Below are 10,120 nucleotides of genomic sequence, written 5' to 3' on the forward strand. Positions count from 1 at the left end.
ACTTGCTCATAGGACCATTACTCAGGGGTACTGGTGGCCCTATATACAGAAAGATGCTGAAGCTTATGTCAAAAAGTGTGAGAAGTGTCAGAGGTTTGCACCTTTGATACATCAACCAGTAGCAAATTTAAACCCAGTGTCCCGCCCTTGGCCATTTTCCCAGTGGGGCATGGATCTTGTTAGACAACTACCTCAAGCGATTGGACAGAGAAAATTCATACTGGTAGCAACAGATTACTTCACCAAGTGGGTAGAAGCAGAACCCCTTGCAAAAATTCGAGATATTGATGTGAAGAACTTCATATAGAAGAACATCATCACCAGGTTAAAATCCCAAGGGCAATAATAGCAGATAATAGTATACAGTTTGACAGTAAGCTAATTAAGAGCTTCTGTGCAAAACACAAAATCAAAAACTACTATTCCACTCCAAGCTTCCCCCAAAGCAATGGTCAGGCAGAAGCATCCAACAAAACTATCTTGAATGTCATCAAGAAGTGGCTGGAAGCAGCAAAGGGAAAGTGGGTGGATGAGTTGCCCAATGTGCTCTGGGCATATCAGACTACGTCGAGAAGATCTACTGGAGAATCTCTATTTGCCATGGCATATGGCACTAAAGCAGTTATCCCACTAGAAGTCGGCATCCCAGGGATCAGAACCCAGGGAGTAAAGAATGGGACTAATGAGGCATTCCTGGCCTGAGATCTGGACTTGTTAGAAAAAAGAAGGGAGAGAGCATCAATTCGGCTGGGGGCATACAAACAGCAACTTGCTGAGGCTTACAATAAGAAGATTAACCCAAGAGAGTTTCAAATTGGGGTCCTCGTCCTGAGAAAGGTCGTCGGCAACAAGAAGGATCCCAGAGTTGAATTATACTTGCATTTAATAGAGTTGAACTAAGTTGGCAATGTTTCTGATTGAAACAAGACGAATAACTTAGACTTATTATATGGCAGAGTTGAATTATACTTACATATAATAAAGTTGAACTAAGTTGACGATGTTTTTGATTGAAACATGATGAATAACTTAGACTTATTATATGGCAGAGTTAAATTATACTTACATATAATAGAGTTGAACTAAGTTGGCGATGTTTCTGATTGAAACATGACGAATAACTTAGACTCATTATATGGCAGAGGTAAAATTATACTTGCATAGAATGGAGTTGAACTAAGTTGGATTAAACTAGATCTGCCATATCAAACTCAGATTGGAACTAAGTACATTTGAGTAAGATTAACAGAGGAACCAAGGTTGAGAACCTCAACTATTCTTTGTTTGAATCTAACTTCAGTAACAAGATCATAGGCACAAGCTTAAATGTGAACATAAGTGAAACTTAAGTTCACATTAGGGGGCAGAGAACTGGAGAATAAAGTTCAGAGTACCTTGGAGTTGTTGAAACTTTTTTAAAGTTAAGCCAAGGTAAATATTGAAAGCCATACCCAACATACGTTCTACCGAGGTAATCGTGTTGCCAAAGTTGGGAAATATAGAAAACAGAAGTCTTGATAAGTGAGGGTGAAGTGGCAAGTTTAAACCAACACTTGTGAAAATATTTTTACAATGTTTTTAAGTGTTAAGCCAAGACCGAGATAAAAAATAACGAAATTATGTCCGAGGTATTATACTCTGAAAAGGTTATACAGATAGAGGTATAGTTTGAAGACACGCAAAATTATTCTAAGTATGGAATGGTAAACATACATAGAAAAAAGAAGTCATACATTCAAACATTTGGAGGAAAATATAGAGACATGCATGCAGAAAAGAAAGTTGATCAGATACAAAAAAAGGCGCATCGGCTTGCAGAAGGATTACTTGTTCACAGTTACAAAATGAGGCGTATCGGCCAAATATGAAACTGAAATATTGTTCAGGCAAGACAAAATACAAAGATAGAAAGAGAAAGAATACAAGGAAAAGCATAAAATATTCTAAATGCTAAGATTGGCTTCATCGGCTGGTAGTGTTACACTCTTGTCGGCCTCTACCTCGGCATCAATCTCAAGCAGTGTGTCATCTAGGCTCTTGCTGGCAGTCTTGACCTCGGCTTCAGAAGTGGTCTTTTGGACCTCGTCCTCCTCATCCTGAGTCAAGTCCAGGACTCGCTCATTCAGAGTTGGGGACTTGGCCACAGCAGAACCTTCGGCGTTGGCTTCCACTTTGGCCTCTTCGTCTTCTTTTTCTCCTTCTTTCCCCTCAGTCTTAGCCGCAGATTAGCTTGAAGCAGAAGGGAATGGCAAAGCAAGTCAGAATTCATCTCTGAGGGAAAAGTCCTCGGGGACAGCCAATTCCTTCCGAGCACCCATCCAACTAAGGGTGTAACCCTTGTTGCATGCCTGTCTGACTTGTTTCTTGTACTCCTCGCGGACATCAGCTGCCCCCTCAGCGTAGGCTTTCTCCTCCACTGCTTTGATTTCGGAGTCTTTTGTGGCCAAGGCATCTCGGAGCTCTGCTTGGGCTTCGACAGTTTTTATTTCGGCCTCTTTTATTTTAACTTTGAGGACTTCAGCAACAGCCTCTGCAGCACCGGCCTTTTCCTCGGCTTGGTCTTGGGTTTGTTTAGCTGCCTTGGCCTAATCTATCAGGACTTTCATTTTGTCCTTGGCATTGTTTAAGGACTTAAGCAAGCCAGTGGCCTCCTTGGTCTTGAGGACCAACTCCTTTTTCATGTCCTCAGCCTGTATCGCAAAGGAGTGGACGTGCTGGATCGCCTAGAAAAAATGGAATGAACAAAGTTAGTAAACTTTATTAGTATGGAAACAAAGAATGGAGAGCACCAACTGTTAGGAATTTACTAGTACAAAGTGCTGCACCATCAGAGCAGAATTTTCATATTCGCTGACCTCGGCTATACAGTTGAGGTCATTAGGAAGAAGCAACGCAGTGGAGAGGGCAACGCCGACCTCAATATCAAAAGCGCTATTGCCGGCTCTGACTGGCCTGTCCTCAATCATGACAGAGGGGGCCCAGGGGTCATCAGGTTTAAGAGAACCCGAGATGGTTGCAGAGTCCGACCTCGACTTTTTTGACTTAGTGGATTCGGAAGGGTCAGCCTCAGAGGGCTTCTTCTCGGCGGCAAAGGGCTTTTCTCAACCTCGACCAGCTTAGATATAGGGAAAGTGTCCTTAGAGTCGATTTGAGTCACTGTTGCCTTGGCTTTGGCCTTCTTCTCCCTTTTTGGCTTTGCCTTTGGTTGGGATTGGGATGGTAAAGATTGGACTGTGACAACATTGAGGATGTTGGCTAGAAGGTCTTCGGCGACGGCCTTGGTGCACCCCATCTCGTTAGTGGTGACGACAACAGTGACTTTTATGCCAAAGTGGATTGTTGGAAAAGTAGTAGGGGAGTTGGCCGGATCGAAAGCTGACGCCTCCGTACTTTCGCATTTTTGGCTACAAGTTCTACCTGCGGGGGCAAGCAGTAGAGCTTGACAATGACGTTGACACTGGGCTGGAGGAATTAGGTGGGGAGCAGATGTCGATGGCTGCTTTGATGGGTTAAAGGTTGAGGCCTAATCAGGCCTTGGCGATGAAGTGGTAGAGGGAGTTGTTACTGAAGATGGAGACTTGCTTTTCTTGGGGACGTCGGGCAAGGTGGATTTGTAGGTTGGAATGTAGTTAAGCAGCAGAGGGGCCTTACACTGATTAACAGGCAAGCCCAGCATCTTATTGAAGTCTTTACTGGGGAAGAATGTCTTGCGAAAGTCTTTGGGTGGCTGAGGAAGAGCTGCAAGTGCAAAAAACCGACATTAGAACATATAAAAGGAACAAAGTAATAAAGACTTGAAAACCAGTAAAGTGACACTTGGTTCTTACCATTACTCTCTTTAAAGACTAATGGGCTCAAGGGGTAAAGATGGAGGTCATCATCTGGTGAGAACTTTCAATTGCCCAAGACAATGAAATAATCATCTCCAGCACCTTTGCTAGAGTCTGGGAGGTTGGCAATAAGTTTGTACTCAGTCAACCTTGGCTTAAGGTAATAGATGTAGCCTTTTTCTGATTTAAGGCCACACATGGTATAGTAGTATTGGATGTCGGCTAGTGTTATCTTAGCATTTTCTCGGCTAGCTAGGGAAATTATATTGTTAATGACTCTGTAGGAGTTAATGACTAGCTGCATTGGGTTAAGTTTGTAATAGTGAAGGACTTGGCAAAAAAGGATGTCGAGAGGGAACCTAAGTCCGCACTCGATGAGAGCAACTACTGGGAAGGGCATGAGGTTGTTATTGGGCATAATGGAGTCCTCCTCCCCAGCCAACTTGAGTTGGACATCGGTAGGGATGGAGAACTCTCTCCTAAAATACTCAAGCTTCTCTGGGATGTCCACCTTCCACCTAAACATACGCATGATGTCGGCAAGAGGGGTAAGGTGAGAGAATTTAGTAGAAAAAGGTTTGTGTTGGTTTCAGGAACCTCAGCTAAATCCAAAACAAAAACTAGGGCAAGGGTTTTTCAAGATCAATGGGAGTTTTTTTCAATTTTCCTAAAAAAGTGATTTCTATACCAAGACTCAAGCCTAAATCTATATAGAATCAAAAAATTGAAGGCAAGAATCTAGAAAATGCAATAAGGAAACAAAACAAAGAGTGTGATTCAGACTCACGAAAGAAACAAAAATTCACGAACATTGTACGAAGTGTGTGCAGATGTACAAAGCCAAGTACAGTGGCAAAATAAACAAGTGTGTGAGTGGTGTGTGTATATGTATACCCAGAAAGAGATTGGGCAGAAGCAAAATCATGAAACAAACATGCTCGATACACGAATAATGGAATTCAACATACAAGCAAATATTCAAGAACAGGTTCGCAATGGCCACAATTGAATACAATAAAATTTTGAAATGAATTGAAAACTGAAAAGGGGGAAGAACAGAGACTCACCAAAGAAGATGGCGCTGATAGAAAACTCGCCGGAGTCAAACGGCGTGAGTAGTCAATGCCAGATGATGGTTGGAGCAAGTTACAGAAGCTTCAAAGTACGAAAATGGAGGATTTGAGAGAGAGGTTTTTTAGAAAGAGGAAGCTTGAGAGAAATCAGAAAACGTGAAGTGAAAAGACGAGGAGAAAGGGAAGTATTTTTGTTAAAACATGAAAAGGCAGCAAAATTACATTAAATATGCTTTAGACGACGTGCCTATCAGCTAGCGCGCAGAAGCGACGCAACTTGATGGCGTGTGTCAGGTTCGATTCAATAAGAAATAGACGTGTAGCAGAAACGGTTGAGAAATTGTGCGTGACAGCTCATGCACAGATAGAACTCTTGGAGTTCTTGATTTAATGAAGCAAGAGCCTCGGCTAGAGGGACAATCCCGGTTAAAGAACATTAAAAACTTGATTCTTGGTTTTTGGGCATTGGTAAAACAGACTACAAGTCTTATGGAGCTGACGTATTATGACCTCGGTAATGAAGATAACGTAAGTCTTAGTCGACATGCTATATGGACAAACGATTTAGGTTCCATCACCTCAGGATGCCGAGGTAATAGAACCTAGAAGGCAGTTGTGGGGACATATTTTTGTGGATGACAACACGTGGCCAAGGTGGCACCGATGTGCCAGCTGAGGTGCCACGTGTCTAGATCATGGTACTGAGGTGATCTCGGCTAGGTCGAGGTTATCTGTGAAGATACCGAAATCTGAAATGAACGGATAAGCTAAAAGAATCCTATAATGGGGGAGGACCTCAGTCTGGATAAAGATAAAGTTCTTAGGGAGTTTATCTTTATCTATTGGAGAGTCTAGGATGAGCATTAAGCTAGAGTCCAAGAGAAGGTAGGCTTCTACAAAGATTAGGTTAATGCTAGCTATAGAAGTAGGGCACCCTCGTAGGTCTAAGGTACGCTTTTTGTATCCTGGTTAATGAGTTAAGCACTGTTTGCTATCTTTGAGAGATAATTGAGTACTGACTTGATCATTGGAGTGCCCCCGAGTGGACGAACCACCGCCGGAGTCTTATATTTCTGTGACAGGTTGTTCGAGCGTAATCTATACTGCCAGTGTTCTCCAGCGGAGTATCTGTTTGGCAGTGTGGTCAGAAATCAACACCCACAATTTGGCACCGTCTGTAAGAAAGAAAGGAGAATATATGGCCATCAAAAGAAAGCTAACTGCAATGAACATGCGCAGAGCTAATACTCAAAAAAATAAAAACAGAACAATTGGTCATCCTAAAAGAGTGAAGCTGACCTCAATAAGTCAGGCCTGCATAGGATATTTAACATGACCTTTAAGCATTGAATCAACTATGTTATTCTACAATGTAGCCTCATTAGACAGAGACCTTTATTATTGTAATAACCGTGTCCTGTACTATGTTAATTAATCATGATTATGTTTGTAAATATGTGCTTAATTTGAATTTGGGTGTTAATTGCATGATTATATGTGAATTTGGCTTTGTATCTGTTCATCATAAGAAAATCTGTTAGAATTGGTGCTTTGAACTGAAAATTGAAGGCCTTATCGGCCACAGAAATCGAAATTGACTACGCCATTGTGATTAGCGTAATTTTTAGAACATACGGTGAAATTTAATTAAAAACTGATTCGGAACGAATTAATTAGTTTAAATCGAATTAATTAAGCACTATTGATTAGTTCTAATTAAGTGTGATTAAGGAAAGCCTATATAAATGAGCCATACATGCTTAAGTTCATTTTTTTGAGCCCAAATCAGGTTCTACACTCTAGAGAGAGAGGGTGAACTGAATTTAGAGAGAGAAAGGAGCTATTCTTGAAGGTATTGCAAGAGAATTCAAGAAACTAAGAGGATTAGCTCAAGAATTGGCTATAATTGGAAGAATTGAAGCTCCAAGGTGAGTAATCAACCCTTAATTCATGAGTTTGAGTTTGTAACTATATGAATTCAAAGAGAATATGTGACCCAAAAGCAAGAATTGAGTGGTAATTGATGAATTTGGAGTCAATGAATGCATGCATGTAAGAAATTGCTATGAATTTGCATATTTGAGCATAAAATGTATAATCCATGTTGAACGTTGATTGAAGTTCATGCTTTTGATCATCTCTTCACCATATAAGTTGAGAATAGAGGTTATATCCCACATGCAAGAGCAATTCATAGTGGTGTGAGTTTTGAATGCATGAATTTAATGTATTGGAAATAAGTTTGGTATAATTTGGGTTTGCATGTGATTGATTCATAAGATTTGAGCTTCATAATGTAGTAAATTGGTGTTTGTATCATGTTAGTAGCTGCATATAAGAGTTATGGGTTATAAAATGCAAGCTATGTTAATTTAAATGCAAGTTTGAAGCTCAAATTGGTTGCTGAAAATTCCAGAATTCGACATGTCCGCTCGAGCGGAGAAAGCGCCGCTCGAGCGTGAAATATTAGTTCCCAGAACTTTTGCAGACTTTGATGTCCGCTCGAGCGGGGGGAGTTACGCTCGAGCGTAAGTCACATGTGTTGACTCTCAGCTCGAGCGTCCGAAGTCGCGCTCGAGCATAAAAATAAGGCAACCAGTACTTTTGCAGACAAAATAGGTCCGCTTGAGCGGCTAAAGCGACGCTCAAGCAGGGAGCCCTATTTCTGAAACTTTGAAAGGATGTTTTGTGCTTCATTTTCCGTTCTCTTTCATTTCTAAGCACTCTTAGGCATGCATTGAGCATTATGAATGAATGTAGAAGATAAGGAAAAGGCCTAAGCGGAATATGTGAATTAAGAATGGATTGAATCGTTTGTGACCCATATGTGTTATGTAATGTATAGGGTCGAGCTCAAGGGCAAATCCATCAGTAGAACACTGTGAGTAATATCTTAGTAAAGATATTTTCAAGTATGTTACTTTCCAAATGCTACTTTTGTATAAGCTTCATGGAGTTGTTGATTTGAAATGTGAATGAGTATTCTATATGCCCAATTTCGTATAAGACCATTTGATACATTTGATATATCTGAATTCGGCCAAAGGCCATTTGACATGAATGATTGGGCCAAAGGGCGTTGGATATGAATGATTAGGCCAAAGGCCGTTGGACATAAATGATTGGGCCAAAGGCCATTGAACATGAATGATTGGGCCAAAGGCCGTCGGATATGAACGATTGGGCCAAAGGCCGTTAGACATGAATGCAAAGATGGGCCAAAGGCCGTTTTGAATGTCATTTGATATGTTTGAATACTGTGATGGGCCAAAGACCGTTTGAATGAAAGGGATCATGATCATGAATATGAAATACGCATGGATATGAATACAAAGAGAATGGGCCCGAGGCCGTTTGATACGCCTGATATATTTGAATTGGGCCCGAGGCCGTTTGATATGTTTGGATTGGACCAAAGGTCATTTTGAATAAAGAGTTGGTTAGACCAAAGGTCGTTTCGTATAGATGGACCCGAGGTCATGTTGTCTTATGCAAGAATTGGACCTGAGGTCGTTTTGCATATGGATATGATGTGTTGGATCCAAGGTCATTTTGCTTTGTTGAGATTTGTAAATCTGGTATGAATGAGAATAGTGGTTCAAATGTGTACACTATAAGTATGATTCATTTATGAACGAACCTCATTCATTAACCTCTTTATTTTGATATTATTCACTGGGTGTTAGCTCACTTTTATTTATATGTATATCGGTGAGCAAAGGGACGTTCAACCCCAGCCTTAGTGGAATTTAAGAAAGGAACCCGAGTTATGTGAAGTCAGCCCAGGTGCCTCACGCAAGAGGCTTTGTTTATGATCTTTTGTATTTCTTTTGCTATTTCTATTGGTCATGATAGACCGTTTATGGGTACAAAGCTTTTGGTTTAGCTGGCTATGTGTTTGAATGATCCTAGGTATACACGATGTTAACTACTGGTATGTGGTGTGAGTTATTATTAAGTATATGTGAAATATTTTGATATGCCATGTAAGTATAGTTCATTGGACAAAATTTTTAAGTTTGCTTCCACATCTGGCCCCATATTATTAATTATTAATTGATATCAAGTTTGAGGCCGTAGGTAATCTCATGATTACTGGCTGGTTATGACCTTAATCTATAGGGGCGGGTTTGGGACATGACAATTATGTACAAGTTTTTCAAAAACCAGAAAGCACTACAACAATAATGTCCTACAAAACAAAGCTATAATAACAAAATTGCTACTCAAATGGACAATTTTATGGGATAATACATGAGCAATAATCTGAGTGGAGGAATGAGACCTGTGTCAACAAAATTCTTCATATTCATCAAGTTACGGACACGTGGGTCGTGGAAAACTAGAATTCCTTCCAAGATAATTACATCAGATGCATTTACCTGACAAAGAACGTTGAATTGTAATTCAACGAAGTTGAAGGAAAATTCATAAATCATCAAAACAACATTGTCAATATAAAAAACACAACATTCTCTCTCTCGCTCCCTCTTTGAGACACTCGGGGCAGACCAAATATTTTTGATGCAGACAATAATTACACTGATCCTTTTGTAGATAATGAAGATGACTCCTATTTCAGACCAAGAGCTTCTCCTAACATGGAAACAATTTTCAAACTCAAGCCTTTGAAAGTGATCTGAAGTTTTGGCTGGTGATAGCATGCATTTTTCTTTAAGTAGTGTGATATTGAATAGGCATTAACCAAATTCTGACATTGAAAGAGCTTGTCTTATTTCTTTTTTACTGTCATGAAATAGCTTTCACTTGGAGACAATGAGATTAGATTCAAAAGTGGACTCAACGTGCTCCACTCACATAAATACAAGAATTACCAATTTATTCTTTTTCTGTAAAATAAATAATGACGCAAGCATTAACAGTTTCTTCGTCTCCCAAAATGCAATGAAATACAAAATCAGCATCAGAAGTTGTCCATAAATAGGTGAAACCTGTGGCTAGTTGCTTTGCTTAGGATGCTCACATAGTGGCCATGCTAGCTAACGGCAATAAAATGCAAAATCAGCATCAGAAGTTGGCCATGCTAGTTGTCCACTTTAAATTGAGGTATGCCATCTATTCTTAGGCTAGAACCTGTTTCCTCTTTTAATAGGTAGGGAAAAACTATGAGTCTGTAAGTTGTCAGTAAAATAAATAAAAAAAGCAATCCCAATTATGAGTGGAAAAAGATTAATTTACTGGCAAACAGGTGTGTGG

The sequence above is a fragment of the Camellia sinensis genome, chromosome 3 (genome assembly GCF_055761805.1).
Source record: "Camellia sinensis isolate YWXY chromosome 3, ASM5576180v1, whole genome shotgun sequence".
NCBI classification, from domain to species: Eukaryota; Viridiplantae; Streptophyta; class Magnoliopsida; order Ericales; family Theaceae; genus Camellia; species Camellia sinensis.